The sequence below is a fragment of the Rhinolophus hipposideros genome (assembly GCF_964194185.1).
Source record: "Rhinolophus hipposideros genome assembly, chromosome: 14".
In the NCBI taxonomy this organism is placed as follows: domain Eukaryota; kingdom Metazoa; phylum Chordata; class Mammalia; order Chiroptera; family Rhinolophidae; genus Rhinolophus; species Rhinolophus hipposideros.
Genome location: NC_138060.1, coordinates 32853877 through 32871140, shown reverse-complemented (window position 1 = coordinate 32871140; position 17264 = coordinate 32853877). Strand labels below are relative to the sequence as shown.

Genomic DNA, 17264 nt, shown 5'->3' with positions numbered 1-17264 from the left:
CAGGGAAGGGAATGCGTTCTTGCCATCTGCAGCAGCCTGGATGGACCTGGAGGGTGTTGTGCTGAATGGAGTGTCAGAAAGTGGAAGACAGATGCAATGTGATTTCACTTATATGTGACATCTAAAGAACAAAATAAACAGACAAAACAGAAACAGACTCATAATTCAGGGAACATTTTGATGGTTGCCAGATGGGAGGGGTTTGGGGTAGTAGGTGAAAAAGGGGAAGGGATTAAGAAGTACAGAGTAGTCATGGATGTAGGGTATAGCATAAGGATTATAGTCAATAATACTGTAATAACTAGATAAGGTGCCAGATGGGTACTAGATTTATCATGGTGATAGATGAGAAGGGGGGGGCCAGAGCAGGTTGAAAAGGTAAAGGGATTAAGTACAAATTGGTAGTTACAAAATAGTCATGGGGATGTAAAGTAAAGCATAAAGAATATAATCAATAATATGGTAAAAATTATGTATAGTGCCAGGTGGGTACTAGACTTGTCAGGGGGTCACTTCTTAAATTATATAAATATCTAACCGTATGCTATTCACCTGAAATTAATATAAAATAATATTGAATGTCAACTGTAACTGAAACATTTTAAAGGGGGAAAGGTGAAGAGCAATAAGTGGTCCAAATTTCCAGGTAGAAAACAAATAAGTCATAGGGATGTAATGTACAGCATAGGGAATATAGTCAATAATATTGTTTACCAGAGGGTAAGGGGGGTGGGGGGAGGGAGATAAGGGTAAGGGGGATCAAATATATGGTGATGGAAGGAGAACTGACTCTGGGTGGTGAACACGCAATGGGATTTATAGATGATGTAATACAGAATTGTACACCTGAAATTATGTAATTTCATTAACAATTGTCACCCCAATAAATAAATTTTAAAAAAATAATAATAATAATATTGTGATAGTATGGTACAGTGTTAGATGGTTGCTGGACTTACCATGGTGATCACCTTTTTAGGTATATAAATGTTGAATAAGTGTTGTGTACACCTGAAAGTAACATAATATTGTATGCTAGCTATATTTTTAATAAAAAACCTTTTTTTAAAAAAGCGGTAGCTATGACACTAATGAGGATTCTGTGAGGTCCCTCTAAGAGCATCTCAGAAAATCCAAACTAACCAGACGTACTCAGAAAACAGGAACCTTTGCACCCAGAATCTGCCTGAAAATAAGAGGCTCTTTGACTGTCTTCAAGGTTTTTTTCCGGTCACTTGGTCTTACCCCTAATGTAAGCCCAATCTGATGAACACCCAAAGAAGCAGGTCAGAAGATGGCCAGGAGCTCTGCAGCAATCACCCCCTGCTCCCCCCGACAGTAGACCCTCTGGTCACCATCCTGCAGATGAGGAAACTGCAGATCAGCAAGGTTATTGTTTCTGCAGCTGGGTCTCAAACCCAGGTCTCAAGTGTCCCACACATCCCCTTGTCACCCGCTAAAATGTCTTATGACAGTGGCATTCAGGAGGCTTCCTGAGCCACAGTCTAAGCCCCTCCCTGGGCAGGACAAGCCTGTCAGAGGAGAGGAAAGGAGACAAGATGCCTGGTCTCAGGGGGATGGGCAGCAGGACACTTTTCTATTCCCATGGGAACATAAAGAACTTAAGGCAAGCCATCGGGGGTTAGGCAGAGGACACGAAAAGCACTCCCAGGCATTACTTAGTGGGGAAAGAAAATGAGTACAGAACACACAGCTTGTGGAAATGGAAATGGAATAGGGTGTCCACTCCAATGGGGATTGAGCACCGACCTCAGGAAGGAGAAATGAGGAAGAATTGGCCTTCCAGGGGTGGGCAGCAAGTATAAACACACGTAACACTTTTCCTGTCCAGCTTCTACATAAAGCACAGTTAGAGAGTGAGGGAGCCAATTTCAGCATGACAGGACTAGACATAAAAAGGATATGTGGAAGCATATGCCTCTTTGCCAGCACGGTATAACCACGTTATAACTAGACAAAGGGTTCAAATGGGTGCCGCGGCTAATTAACAGTCGCCCCCTTTAAAAAAGAGAGCTCTGCTTATTTCTATGGACGTGCTGAACATAACTAGCAGGATTTAAAATCTTAGGCTCTCCTCACTCATTTATTTTTCCTTATAACTTGAACCATGTTTTCCCCAGGTTCCAAACTAATGAAATGCTTATTTAGAAGCTGTGGCCATCTGTAGCTGGTGTTGCCATATTCGTTTCTGCTCCCTGCCCATGGATTGATGAGGTTCTGGGGCATGGGGAATTTCCCAGGATGCCCCAATGTGGGAAGCCAGTTGTGTGGGAGGAAGGGCTTCTCTGGGAAGAAAGTTCAGGCACCAGTGCTCCTCTGCTCCAAAGGGGCTGGCTCCCGGCTGTTCTGACGGGAAACCCTGACAGCTGGCAGGCTGGCGGCCTCGTCTGCCACTGGGGCGTGTTAAGCTCCATAGGGAACTGGAAGCTTCACTCCAGCACGGCTCCCTCTGCCCAGCCATGGGCATAGGCTCTGCATGTTGGTGACCTGAGAGGTCCAAGGTACTACTCCCATCTACCCTACCTCACTTTCTCTTTCACTATGGGGGAGAATGCAAACCTACGTTGCTTCATTCTTGCTGTTTTATTGTTTGCTCAGAGATGGTTTCCTTCCATTTATCCATGTGATTAAAAGCAAACCAGATGCATTACACTCCCCTCAATTAATAAAGTCGGCACCAGGACGCACCTGCCACCACTGCTCCTTGCACACTCTCCTGATAACCATTTCCCCTCTCCCAGCATCCTAAGACCTGCATCTGTCCACAGTGATGGCAGGTATAAACAGCTGGCAGAACACTTGCAGCCACACCTTTGGATGAGCCCCACAGATGGCAAGCTCCTCATGAATGCTCTCCTTGCAACAGTCTAACCTGCTGGACTCCTGCCCTAGCCCACCTCAGCCCACAAGATTTTCTTGTTTCTGCTCACTTTTGTCCCTTCCTAGTTCCAGGTTCTCTGAATGATAACAATAAACAACAACTCTCTTAAATGTGCCTCTGTCTCCTGTTTCTGGTCCCCTTTCCTGCCTGGCCTTTCTGAATACCGCCCCCTCCATTCCATTCAATGAACATTTGATGTGAGCCTACTCTGTGCATGGCATTGTCTAGGCTTTCATCCTCCCACTTGGCTCCGTGACGGCCAGAGCCCTGCCTGTGCTGGGTTCACATATCCCCACACCTGGTAAAGATGCTTGACAAGTATTTGTGGGATAGATGAATGCCTATATAGGAGGAGACAGCCATGTAAACAACCAGTAAAGTACAATGTGATCAGCACTATAAAATACTTGAATACAAAGTCCTTTGGGAACTCAGAAAAGAGCGCAATTAATTCTGAGTAAGAGGCATTCTAGGCAGAGGGCACTAAGCATGCAAAGGCATGACAGTGCATACCTGTAGCGAGGCTGATTACATGGCCAGCTCTGCAGTCTGTGTTTTTGCTCAACAATGAAGCTCTGAGGCTACAGAAGGACTGACCATGATGCTTCTATGTGGGCTCAGTGTGGACCTCGGTCAAGATAGGCCTGCCTTCCTGATGAGCACAGATGTCAGCCCCTAACTCTGCTCTGTGCAGTTTCCTGGGATAGGCTCTAGGGACACAAGGATGAAGTAAACTAGTCACTACCCTTAGGAAGTTCAGTGCCAGGTGACAGAGAAAGACTGAATGGGCAATTATAGGACTGTATATACAGTATAGTAAAGCCTGATGTTTCTGCCAACTCTGGGCACCTAAGCCACACTGGCTCCAACTGCTATGAGCTCTGAGATGGCAGAAATGATGAGAAATAGAAGATATGTTTAAGGAGTTGATTTCCGGAGTGAATATACTCAAGACATTGGTTTGTTGTTAGAAAAGCTGGAAAGGCCAGAGAAGGGATGGAACACATGGCCAAGAGAAGTCCAGGTCTCACTGCAATTCACTAATGTTCTGGAGGGTCTCGGTCTGCTCATCCCAATCTAAAACCTGTCACAGAAGGCGGGCACTTCTTCCAGGCACTGAGTGACCTCATCTAATTCTCTTTCCCTTCTATCCAGAATGGTTCTCTCCTCCATTCTTTCTTTCCAGTCTTCTCCCTCTTAAAAAGAAAAAAGAGAGAGAGACAGAGTCAAAAGCAAAAAGGAATAGAAAACACGTCTAGAGCGCAGATAAAGAGGAGCAAAGAAACTAGAGGGAGGAGAGACGTGGGAACATTATATAGGACCCTTGGCACTAAATGAGCGACACAGCTTGGCTTTCCAACGGTACAGCTAGAATCATTGCTCCACGGCCAGGCTGGAAGAGGGTCTTCCCAAGAGCCTACTGAAAGGCCCTGGGGAGGGCTAAGATCCCAGCCCCACAGCCTCCTTCTCAATGCAGGTAGAACTCTGAGCCCAGAGTCCCAGACAGCTAGGAGGGCTGACTAACGAGGCTACGCAGAATTTCTCCCTCATCAGGAACCTATCCTATGTCCGAATCCTAGTGAGGCTACTGATCTCACCTAACTCAGAAGAAGGGCATGGGACGACTCAGAGAGACCCAACAGTTTACTTGCTTGTCTTCTGTTTTTGATGGTTCTGCTCTTCAAATTGCTTCAGTTCAAACTCCTTGTGATTTTTCTAGGCTGCTGGGAGGAGAGCATATTGATTCTGTGTTTTGATAAGGTCAGCCATGATCAGCTCTGACAGTAAAGCCTGTCCCCTTCCCCCTCCACTGGATGTGGTTCCACATACAGAAAAGGAAGGAGAGAAACAAAGACAGGGAGGAGGAAGAGGAGGCGTCCTTTGTCTCTGTGCTTCTGAAAACCTCTTTTAAGCCCCATCAGCAAAAGCGGGCTCCTCTCAGGTTGCAGTCTGGGAGGCGGCAAGGCTCACTTGATCTTTTACGCGTGCAGTCATTTTGCTTTCTTTCTGTGCATGCCGGCCTTGCAGCCTACTCTCCTAGATGGTGACTCACTTTGCTCCAAAGAACCAATTCAATTCCACGTAACATTGGCAGATACCCGATGACACCAATTAACACTAAGAACCTGTAGGATTGTTCAAACCAAGATGACTGAGGGCAAATAGAGGGCCCCTCTGAGGTTTCACAGAGTTGATTTGAGCTTGATGAGAAAAGTGCTTGGATCATTCTCACTTTGCTGAGGCCACAGGGGAGGGATGACTGCTTGGAGCTCCATCTTCTGGAAGAGTCCACAGCTCCCAATCCAACCTTGCCAGCCAAGGCTGACTCTCCTTGGAAGCCTCCCAAATAGTATACAAAACACTGTCTATGTGTGTCTGGATATTTTTCAAGAGAGAAGATCCAGAACTTTCATCAAATTCTCCAAAAGATATGGGATCCAAGAAAGGTTAAAAATAATGATTCTATGGACTCCTTCAAAGATCCTTTAGAATGTGCCAGGCTCCCCAAACCAGCTGACAGTGCTATGGGAGGTGCCCTGAGATGTCAAGAACTAGAATAAAGAGTGATGTATTCAGTGAACCTAGTGAGTTAGTACAATGCTACTAACCTGATGGTCGGAGGGTCCAGCTGAGAACAAGCTCCATGACCCATGACTTGACAGGTCTGCAAATAAGTGGAAAGGTGTATGAATATGTTACCCAAGTCACAGAAAGCAGTGGTCCCCTGCACTGGTGTCAGTTGGATATCAGCTGCAGTTCAGACCCAAGTGCCATGGGATTTGAAACAATCTCAAATATATTCAGAACAACTAACCAAAATGGTGCAAGGTCTGAAATCACAACAACAAACACAACAGAAATCATGATTTCTGAGAGGGAGCCAGGCACAACGTTGGGTGCTTCAAGCACAGTACCTCATTCCACACTTAGGGCAATCCTATGAAGTGCCTGCATCTCCATGTTACTGATGGGGAGGTTGGGGTTCAGAGATAGAATGTGTTCATGATCACAGGCCAGTACGTGGAGATGGTTGGATTAGAGCTGGTGTTCCTGAAGCCCAGGCTTCAGGAAACATGTTCCTTAAAGGAACAAAGTTAGAACTAGGGAGTAGGTTGGAAAACTCCTGGAAATATGGCAACAGAGGATGGAATAAAACTATGGAGCAAACTATTGCAGCAAAGAGAAGATTGGGAATTCCAGTCAGGAATAAGATGGGACATTACTAGAAAGCAGATTTTGGTTATAACAGAACAATAGTTGTTGGGTTTTTGCTCTAGCGGCATTAGATAACAAATCAAGGTAACTGCCATGTTGATAGTCCCCTTCCAATAAAAATTTCCCCACTAACTAAAGCCCCTGCTGAGAGAAGACTTAGGCCATTTTTTGAACAGAGATAAGCATGGTTTGCTGTATACAATTCCTTTACCACAACTGATTGGACCAGAAGTAGACTCCTGATTCAGAACAATCAGACCAGACTGTGGGAAAAACTCAATGCTAACAGATTTTAGTTAAGGCACTTCTTGCTGCTGCCACAAACAATGTATGATGGTTCACACCTGATTTAAACCTATTTCTCACTTGTATAAAGTCCTAAATGGATGTTCCTAATTGGCGAGCAGGTGTACTTTAAGTGGTGATTCAGGGACCCAGGCTGTTTCCATCTTGTGCTTCTACTACCTCTAATACACGGCTTCTAAGGTCACTGTGCTCATCTATATCAAGCCAAAGGGAAAACTCGCGGAGAGTATATTAGGAATGTTTTATGCCAGGCTTGGAAATGGTACACATCACTTTAGCTCACAATCCCTTTGCAGAAACTCTGTCACATGGTTACACCTAACTGCAAGGGAGGCTGGGAAATTTAGTCCAGGTGTGGGCCCAGGAAAGAGTAAATAGTTTGGCTGAATGTTTATCAGTCTCTGCTAGAAGTGGAGAGAAGCCAGGCAGCTCAGCAAAGGTATAGGTTGCAACATTATTTCTGGTCCTTTCACATTTTTGCAACTCTCTCCCTGAGGCCCACAATAAGGAAACAAGTGTTCCTGTTCTAAAACAATCCTCCTGAGAACTATGTAGGAAACATAAAGTCCATATGACCCAGGGCCCCAGTAAATAATGAATCATATATATGGCCGTTTTACAAGTTTGTTCCCAAGGCTTTTTAGACCAATAGCCCCAACAACAAAATGAGAGCAGCTCAGACCTCCATTTTGGTGCTTTTCTAAACCTCCCAAAGGAACTGATCTTATCTCCATGAGTTCTTCTTGCTTATTCTTTCTGTTGGTTCCTATCCACCATCACTGTGCACCCCACTTTAACATCTGGCAATGCCATTCTGCCATCTCAACAGCATACCATTCGCCCCACCTGCACTGACTCATTCAGAATCTCCTATACTGCTTGAAGCACCTCTTCTCCTCCCACCTGCCTCCTAGAGTTTAGTCCCTACTTGCCTGCAAACACCACCCTTCAGAGCCACCTGCACCAGGGCTGTCTAGTTGCACAGCTCCAAAAGCACCGCCCACAATATAATCTATGTAATGATGTCCCCTGGCGGTGTGCCACAGGCAGCCCTGAATCAGATACCAGGAGACGTGTCTCTGCCCCACACGCCAACATCTCCAAACCTTAGCTCTTCCTATGGTAGGACCTCTGACATATTGAGTATTCTAATTGTTCTGACTGAAATTTAATATGGAGTAACTAAGGCACTCAGAAGTTAAAGGGCAACCTTAACAGCACAGAATGGAATAGATTAGATGCGTTTCAACTGACCTATCTGTTCTCACCTAGCAAAGTGAAATGCTGATCTTAGTTTCAAGGCCAAGCCAACTGGGGTGTGTGTGTGTGTGTCTGTGTGTGTGTGTATGTGTGCCTGCCTGCCTGTCTCTCTATTTTAAAATAGTAATCAAAGTCGTTAATAAAAACAGAAAAGTTATAACTGTTACAATAGAGTCACTTGTTGAAAGCACTGATCTGTAGCTTAGAAAAGTATCTTTCTCTCTGACCATATATTCATCCTGTCATCCTGGTCCATAACTATGTCCAAAAAGGTTATATCCTCAGGCCCTAGCCTGACAGGCACTCAGTGAATACTTGTTGACTGAGTGAATGAATGATCCCAAGCTTTTACACAACATGTTCAAAACTGCCTTTGATGGAGGGAGAGGAATTATTATCAGTGCTCTTTTCACCCAATGGAGGAAAAGAAGACAAGAAAGGATCATGGAACTCTGAGACTGAGCTGGAATTCAAGCAGTCCACACCCATGGCCTTCTCCAAGTCGTGGGCGTGCTTAGATCCCCCAGCTCGCCAAAGTGTCCCTGGAGCTACCCTAGTGTCCCATCCGCCCCCGGCACTACCCACACTTTCCCCATACCCTGCTTCTTTTTCCCTGCTCCCCTCTGGGAAACCAGAGTTGCATAGTGTCTCACTGCCTAAATTAGCTCCCAGGAGCTGGCGTAGAGCCCTCAAGAGTCTGGGGGCCGGATGGCCTGTAAGCAGGTATGGGTTCAGCTATCTCCGACTCTCCTCCCCGGCCACCAAGTGAGCAAACACATCCTCAATGACCTCGTTACCAGGAGGAGCCTATCAGATCCTCATTTAGGAAATATGTCCTGGACCCCAACATCAGGCAAAGGACCCGAAGTGGTCAATAGGCACAAGAGTTCACAGTCCTGGGCTCCACCTTCAACAATTTAAAGTACCAACTCCAAGATCTCACCCCATTTGTTTCCAGACAGAATGTGTTATCCACTCTACAAGATGTAGCAGATTAGGAAAGCTAGAAAGGATTGGCGTATCCATTCCAAGTGTGCTCTCTGGGGTAGCTGATCTAGAGTGTGAAAACATTTCTCTTTCATTTTTATTGTTCAGCTTTTATTTAAAGGGGAAGTCCCCAAATGGAATTGAGAGTATTCGGGTTGTTTTAAGGACATCTTTCCTTTCTGTGACACGGTGAGCCTGCTCTCCATTTTCCCAAGCTCCAGAGAGAAACTCTGCTTGCCAACACTTGAGTGATTTCACCTCTAGCGTTTCCATGGTGATGCGTATCTCCAGCACAGCCTGGAGAAAAGGTGCAGCTCCAAGTAATGATGAATATGAACGAAGCTCGGCAGCCTCCCTGGGCCTAGGGGGTCCTCCTGGAGTAGCCAGGCTGCACCAAGCACTGGCTCCACGTGGTTTCTGTCTCAGGTAGCCTGAGATGGACTTCTCCTACCTAGCAGAGTGTGGGTCTCCTCCTGGAAACCTCAGCGGGCAGGGGCTCCAGGGATCAGGGAGGGGAGAAACCAGTTGTCCAGGAAAACATCCACAGAGCATCTGCAACAGAGTAAGCTGTAAGCGACATGCTGACCAAGACTGCATAAGGTCTCTATGGCCCCTGGGGTCCAGTCCAGGCCGGGTCGCCTGCAGGCTGCCATTACATTGTCCAAACTCAGCTATAAGACAAAAACAGAACAAAATAATTCCACAAGAAGTTAAGGATAAGCCCTACTACCTGCTGAGCTCTGCAGGCTAAAGTAGTGCTCAGCAGGTAGACCCCCCACTTGCCCTCCCTCAGATAATAATAGTAAATAGATAATAATAGTAAAGCTACCATTTGTTGAGCACTTGCTGTGTGCCAGACACTGCACTCAATGCATTTTATATATTCTCTCACTTAATCTTCACAATAAAAGCAATTCTATGTGGCAGGGAGTATTATTGTCTCCATTTCACAGATAGAGAAACTGATCCCCCCAAATAAATAAAGGCCTGTCACCTTAAAATGATGTATTTGGTCAAGCAGTAACTGATAGGGAAAAGCCGTCCCTTTGACAGGTGTACTATAGGGATCTGGCCCCACAGGGGCTCAACACCCACAAAGCTGCTCCATCAAGCTCAGACATTTCCCAGTCTGCCTCCTGGACCTCCTCTTCCCGAAGCATCCTGGACTACTGGAAGGGGCAGAGCTGCCAAGACGGGCGTGCAGGAAGGAAAGAAGCATCACTCTTTTCAGACCAGGACGTAACTTTTCTCTGCTTTGGTTTCTGTCAGCGCCTGGACCTTGGACAGTTCTTCCTTGGGGCACCCAAATTGCCTCAGGAGATCAGTTTTGCCCTCAACCTTCCCCTGTGTTTTCATGGATTTCAAGCTACATGCTTAAGGTTCTATGCTCCCAAATCAGAATCACTGTGGCAGTGACTCATTCAGAAAGGCTTGTGCCTGGAGCACTTGGCGTAGACGTGACTAATCTGGAGGATGCCCAGTGACAATACACAAATTAAGGCCTGGCAGGGTTAAACAGTCTAGGAAGGAGGAGCAGCAGCCTCCACTGCAGAGCTGATCCGCGATCCCTCTCACCAATAATGGCATGGGTGTGTTATGCCAACCAGGAGTGCAGGGTCAGACTGCTTAGCTGGGAGAATCAAAGCATTTCCAAGATGATTCTGTTTGAACTGTGCTCTGCTCACTGCCTCTGTACACATTTACAAGGCCAGTCCAACCCAATGCCGTCATTCAATTAGCACATGCCAGCCTCCAGCTCCCCAGGGTTAAACTGAAACAAGCAGGATGGGATCAAACTCTAGTCACAACTACTTTTAGGGTAGATTTCCAGAGACAGATGAGGAGGCAGAATTACCTGCTGCAGGCAACTGACAGTGTCACTGTAGGCCAGGAACCCCAGCAAAGGCAGGGGTTTGATACTCCTCCATCAAGACGTCATTACTGTGCTTCTTCTCTGGGCCTGGCAGTGAGCCAGGCCCTGGGGAGTCAGAGATGAAAGATAATCTCTCTTCTGAACAAGCTCACAGTCCAGTGGGAGTTGCAGCCTGGTAAAAAGGCAATTATAACACAGTGAGATACGGGCTGTGATGGAGTGAAGCATGAGAAACAGAACACACAGGAGGGGAGCCTAACTCAGCTAGAGAAGCGTCAGGGAAGGCTTCCTGAAGGAGGTGATACATGCACTGATTCTTGAAGAGGAATCAGGGGTTAGCAGAGGGAGCCCCTTATTGAGCTGGCAAGTTGCCCATTGTCATCAGAGCAGGAAGGAAGGGGGATGTATAGGGAGGATACATGAGGAACTACAAATGTGGATGGCTTCTGAAGTGGGGATATGCACACTTTAGTGCGCATTACCCGGAGAGCTCGTTCAACAGATTGCCGGGTTTCTGATTCAGTAGATCTGGGCTGGGGTCTGAGAATGTGCTTTTCTAGTAAGTTCCCAGATGCTAGTATTGATGTTCCAGGGACCGCTCTTTGATCTGTATTTTAAGATCACTCTGACCACAGTTTCAAGGATGGCTTGCATGTGGTGGGATTAGGGAAAGAATAATCAGGAAGTGGTTGCAGTGATCCAGGCCAGAACAAAGGTAGCTCCAGGAGGAATGGAAGCAGTGGTCTTATAAGAGATCCTGGGAGTCTGGAGATTGGCTGTGGGTGGCAGGGCAACAGAGGAATCAAGAACAGAACCAAGGTTTCTGGCACAGAGATTTAGTCCACAGTTAGACACCACTTCCTAAGACAGAAAATACAGGAGGACCATTGTTTTGGACCAGGGCATAAGGGTTAGGGTTTGATGAGGTCTTTCTGCACACGTTTGAGGTACCTGCAAGACACCCAAATGGAGATCTCTACAAAGCAGAGATACACAGACTTGAAGACTGGGGAGACATATGAACTGAGAGAGAGATTTGGTTTTTTTCACTAATGTGAGGGGAAAGTAAAACACATGAAGAATAAAACAATGACTGAACAATGGGTAAAGTGAGAAGAGGGCTGAGACTAACACCTTAGAGACCATCATTGAAGAGGCTGGCAGACAGTAACAGCAACAAAGGAGCACCGGAAATGTATTGTTTGAGTCCTCCAAGAAACAAACACTGAAATAGAGTGGGGAGAGCAAAGGTCACCTGGGAGCAACACCTGTGAAAGAAAAAGGAAAGAAGGATTAGGGGGCGGAGATGGGGGGCAGACTAATGCAGACCTGACTGGTCTCCACCACCAAGAGAGAGCTCCAGGACAAAGATTCCTGCTAGAGAATTCCATGTTGGAGGAAAGGGGCTGGACCTTTCTAGGACGGCTTTGCTCAGTCATTGGCCAGGGGCCACCCAAGAAGAGTGAGACCTCAGCTCCAAAATGCAAGAATCCTTAGGAAGCCTCAGTTATGCAGCAAGTCCTTTCTCAGAGGGGATCTGAGTATTGTATCTTCAGGCCTGCCACATGGACTATGTGGAAAACACTATCAAGAGTTATCGCAAAAGCCACAGGAAGAGAAACCAAGGAGGGAGTTGTAGACAGTTTCCAAAACCTGGCAGGAAGATACTGCATGTGATTGTAGGTTAGATTAACCCCTCATTGAAGAGGGGTTGAGTTGTGTCACCAAGGAGCAGCTACAAGGAGGCAGGAGATAGGAGATGCCCAGGAAGTGGGAGGGGGTGGTAGAGATAAAGGGAAATAGAAATAATGGGTGTAGATAGGTAATTCCTTCAAGGAGCTCTGCTGAGAAGAGGAAAGAAAGATGGTAGTATCTGGAGGAATACATGAGAGTGAAGGATAACTGGAGCAGGACGAGAGAGGGGAAAAGGTTTGAGACACTGAGGCAGCTGCTGATCCTACCCCGATGGCTCTCCCTCCCACCTGGATCTACCTGGAGACCGTGGGAGAGGGGGGCAGTCGGCTGGCTGGTGAGTCGGGACAGGAGCCAGGGGCAACACAGTGCCCTAGGAGGGAAGCCGCTAAAACCCCACCCAGCAAAGTGGCTCAGACCACTGTCTCTGTTACTGATCCAAGCTCAGCCCTTTTGCTCATGCGCCCACCTTCACTCCCTGGAGGTCTCACTGAGCCGCGGAATCATAAGTCATTGTCCTAATAGCTTTATTAGAAGAAAAGAAAAGGCATTAAAACCCAGCGTAATGAAGCCAGGACCCAGAAGGCAGCGGGCAGCACGCTCGTCTTCTCACTTCCTCTGGCCTCTTGGGAATCCACCAGAAAATGCTTCAGCCCTCAAGATGGGGTGATTAACCTCAAATAGAAGTGACATGAGTCATAAACACTTGGTGGGCTTGTTTTCTTCCTTAAAGGCTTTATAATAGGACCGAGCATCTCATGGTAACGTGTCATCGCGGGGCAAATAAAGTCTGATTGGAGCGTGTGCCTGAAGCCTTCCTCCTCTCAAATCTCTGCCTTGATCAATAAAAGATCACAATGATGCAGCTTAGAGCTTAATTATTTACTATTTCTGTGTTTTCTTATAAGAGAAATTTTCTAAAGAAATCAAACTGCCTGCTCAGTGCCATATGGAGTCAATATCCTGTGCTCTACAAGGTGTTAATGAATTAATTAATCAACTAATGGCAATGAAGGTCTTTCGAGACCTTGGATGCTCAGCTCCCAAAGGGGACACTTTTCACTCATAATGGTGATAATTTTAAATCATTATCTCCTGAAAATCCTGGATAATTTCTTAGCCAAGAACTCATTAGACTGTGCATATTTTCAGTGTCAATCATATTGGTAATGTCTTCCTATTTTGTTTTCCATGTCATTTCCACTTTATAAAGCCAACTCCCAATTATCTGTGAAAACAGGAAAATGAGAGTCCACAGAGAATGGAAACAGCTCCTCTTAGCCAGTCAGCGATACCAGCTTCCTCTCGGTCCAGGCACTGTGCTGTTTTCCCTGACTTCTCTTTCCCTGTATAGGGGCACCAAACAGCAGTGAAATTATGGGGGGCAGTGGGGTCTGGGAAACTGAAGGACAAGGAGCAGAGAGCCAGGTCCAAAATATTCCACAAACTAAATTATGAATCCTCCATGTAATATTAATACTAACCACAGGCAAGAAGGGCAATTTAAGATGTTCCTGACAGTAAAGGAGGCATGAGAAGATAGTTACAGGGCAGCAGGAGACATTAAGACTTGCTTTTAAGGAAAAGGCGTAGGCTGGAACTTGCTATCAAGGGAGACTACAAAACTTGACCGAATGATTTTTTTAAGTGAGAAATAAATAAGGCGATGGTATGTTGGGTGAGATGCAGGCGAACAGGAAGCATTGCGACAGCTTGACTGATTTTACAAGATTTCCAACACTTTCAGAAGCATTAGGGAAAGAAGAGATTAACCTGGTGGGAAGAGGGATGGCGGTTCTAAAAACGAGAGATGAGGCATAAAGAAGGTTATGATGGTCTTCACTGGGTGAGATACCAATTGGGAGGTAGTGAGGGGTGGGCAGAAATCTCACTATGTTTGTTTTATTGAATGTCTATAAAGTCCTGGTCCAAGCTGGGATCTGAATAATCACCAAGCCCTTTTATCAAACCTGTGTCAGTGGCTGGGCTGTAAACAGGTGGTATAAGCAGCAGAAATGTATGAGGATATGTGTGCATTAGCTCCAGCTCAGCTAATGGTGCGGGAGCCAGTGGATGGGCAAGGCCAGAGATGGAGAAAGGCTAGCTGGCAAATGACAGTATGAGGCTTTCATGTCAGGCCAACCTATCACACGTATTTCTCTCTCTCTCTCTCTCTCTCTCTCTCTCTCTCTCTCTCTCTCTCTCTCTCTCTCTCTCTCTCTCTCTCTCTCTCTCTCTCTCTCTCTCTCCCTCTCTCTGCTATTGAGGAGAAAAACAGAGAAATTGGAAGGGCAACTGGGGCTTTAGCTGCCAGAGCTGAGAGATGTGCTCTTGGCATTGCAATTAGAATTTGGAACACATTTCTTCCATAGAAATGTTGATGCAGATGGTGATTGAAATCCATCAGAAGGGCAGGGTGAGTGTAAAAATAACCAACTCTGGGGCCAGAGAGAGCACAGCATCCTGGTTTTACCATGTACATGCTGTGTGTCCTTGGGCAAGTAAGTTAAGCTATCTGAGCTTTGGTTCCCTATGACATAGCGTTCTGGGAATTAAATCCTCGAGATAACATATATAAGATGGAGTAAACAGCCAAGCACGTGGGAGAGGCTCAGAACGTATTGACTATTAGTATGCTTAGTAAACGACAAGGCTGCAGCAGTTTGTGGAATATGTGGGCTTTTGTGGGCCAGACTTGGAACTCAACCACCATTGTTTCTATAAGAAAAAAAGCATTCTGAGTTCAAGCAACCTACTTAAAAAAGAAAAAGTTATACTCCGAAATTAATTTACAAATTGGGCACTGTCTGTTCTTGTTTTTTAGTATCCTGTGCAGATCTAAAATCATTTGATACATTTAAGAACATAAAATGTATTATGTATAACTTGGTTGCTCATAAAATTATCATGTTTGATATATTTAGAGATGTGAGGTTTAGGGAACAAAAATTCAGAAATATGTGGGGGATTTATTTTTATGTTCTTTCAGTTTGGGGAAGAAAAAGCAAAAAGCTGTGTGTAGGAAATAAAAATTCTTGAGGTCTTCCCACCCTTGCAGTGATCGAACTCTCCTCTCTCATGAAAACAGATCCTGCCGCATGAGACACTGTGTCCCCCAGTCAGAGGATGAGACAGGTAGACAAACATGGGCCATGATGAAGTGCTCTGCTCCTGGCCATTCCTCTGAACTTTCATGAATGTCTTGCTCCATGCTAAAGGAACAGTGGATCTGGCATTCATCAGGTTGCCGCTTTAAAGATTCCTTTCTGAGTCATCAAGGAGGGTTCCAAGGTTTAGAGAACTCCTGTCCCATATACGTCCTCAGAGGAGGGGTAACTGTTGTGGGATCTGTGTGGATGCCTGAGCTTGCAAGTGCCAACCATTTATTAAGAAATAAGTCTTCGTAAAACAGGGTAAGGTGATAAAATGAGGAAAGGGTAGGCAAAGATGGTGACTGTATGTCAGTTTGGAATCCTTTCAGCTGAATGTAATAGAACACACAACTCAAAAAGGCTTTTGAATAAATAAGAGCAAATTAAATAAAGGCATGTATCTCACATACCATGATGTTTGGAGTAGGGGCATATTCAACTTAATTCATTGGCTCAGTCATATCATCAGGAACCCATCTTCAGCACGTTGCCCTTTGTCTTCAGGCTTGAGCTCTTCCTGGTGGCAAGGCGGCTGCAGCAGCTCCAAGCATCATGTCCTCACAAAAAATGTCCAAAGGCCTAGAGAGAACATCCATTTTTTATGTCTCTTTTTAAGAGTCAGGAAAACATTCCCAGAAGCACCCACCCACCCACACTTCACGTCCATCTCATTGGCCAGAATTCCACCGTGTGTTTTTTTCCTAAAACAATTATTGGCAAGCAGAATGTAATCGACGTGGTTGATACGTACTAATAGAGATTTACCTCCTGGTGCCCAGGGAAGGCCCAGCGCCTGACAGCTGAACCCCTGAACAAAATCACTTCTGTTAGTAGGCAAGGGATTCATGAGGAACCACTACCAAAAATCCTAGTATGTCAAGAAAGCCAGGGAAGATGGCACTCCTCTTTGGGTCATGGCTCCTTCTAAACAGTCCCTGTAGAGCAACAGCATTTTCTGATATGTTTATCCAGAGCAGGAGTGGGAACTGAATCCTTAGCCTATCCCTTGGATGCTGTCCCAGGTGCTATATGATCTGAAGGTCTCATCGAGCCAGAAAGACCCAGTCCCTGGGTCGTTCCAGGATCCATCACTTTAAGCCAAAATGTCTGAGGGCTTTTTCTCCATAATCAAAAATAAAAATTCAATCGTTTCAGAGGCATTTCTTACTACGATATGAACTCATTCTTCCCCACTTTCAGAGCCATTAAATCCTTTGAGATGAGGCCCTGGATGATAACGCCTTTCCCTGGCTAGTTTCTGATGTCACTGGTGGGAGCAGTCCTGGACTTCCAGGCACTCTGTTCATTACTCTGATATGTTTAACACTAATTCATTAGGATGATATTTCATATTACATTAGGGAACGCACTATATGATCCAAATGTGAAGACAATGAAGATTTCTCCTCCTCTCTCTTACTTGCTGCCGCAAAATGAAAGGGCGCCATCGATCTGTAAAAGGCAACGACCCCATTCACTTTAATAACCTCTGCCCTTTTGCCTATGATATCTTCACTCTAAACCAGGGGAGAAGAATTTATGGAGTATTTGAGTTCTAGTCCACCATCACATTCAGCCATCTAATTTATCTCTGAGATCATCATTCCCGTTTCTTAAAAATGGGCCAAGTTAATTGGCATGAAGATCTCTTTAAAAATCTCTTTCTTCAGATGTTCTACAAGTTTCTGAAAAGAGCCCCTTTGCATGAAAATTATGATCTGAGGTTTTTGAGCTGACAGAGATTTACCAAAGGCTTTAAAAAGTAACATATATCTAGACTTATTTTCTTTACAATTTTAGGCTAATGTCACTGTATTTTAGGAGACTAAGGATTGTTTACAGTGGTGAGGGGCACCAAGGAGCTAGCAATCAGCAC

General features: G+C 45.5%; 1 long non-coding RNA gene across 1 annotated transcript in view; it reads right to left on the bottom strand.

Annotated features, from left to right (window-relative positions):
• Window positions 1–8741: 8741 nt before the first annotated feature.
• The window catches only part of LOC308507181, a 47828-nt gene continuing 39305 nt past the window's right edge, over window positions 8742–17264 (bottom strand). The window contains exons 3-5 of the long non-coding RNA XR_013994863.1: window positions 15799–15967; window positions 10527–10716; window positions 8742–9342 (exon numbers count right to left, since the gene is read on the bottom strand). This is a non-coding gene — a long non-coding RNA (uncharacterized lncRNA). The remainder of the gene's footprint in view (window positions 9343–10526; window positions 10717–15798; window positions 15968–17264) is intronic.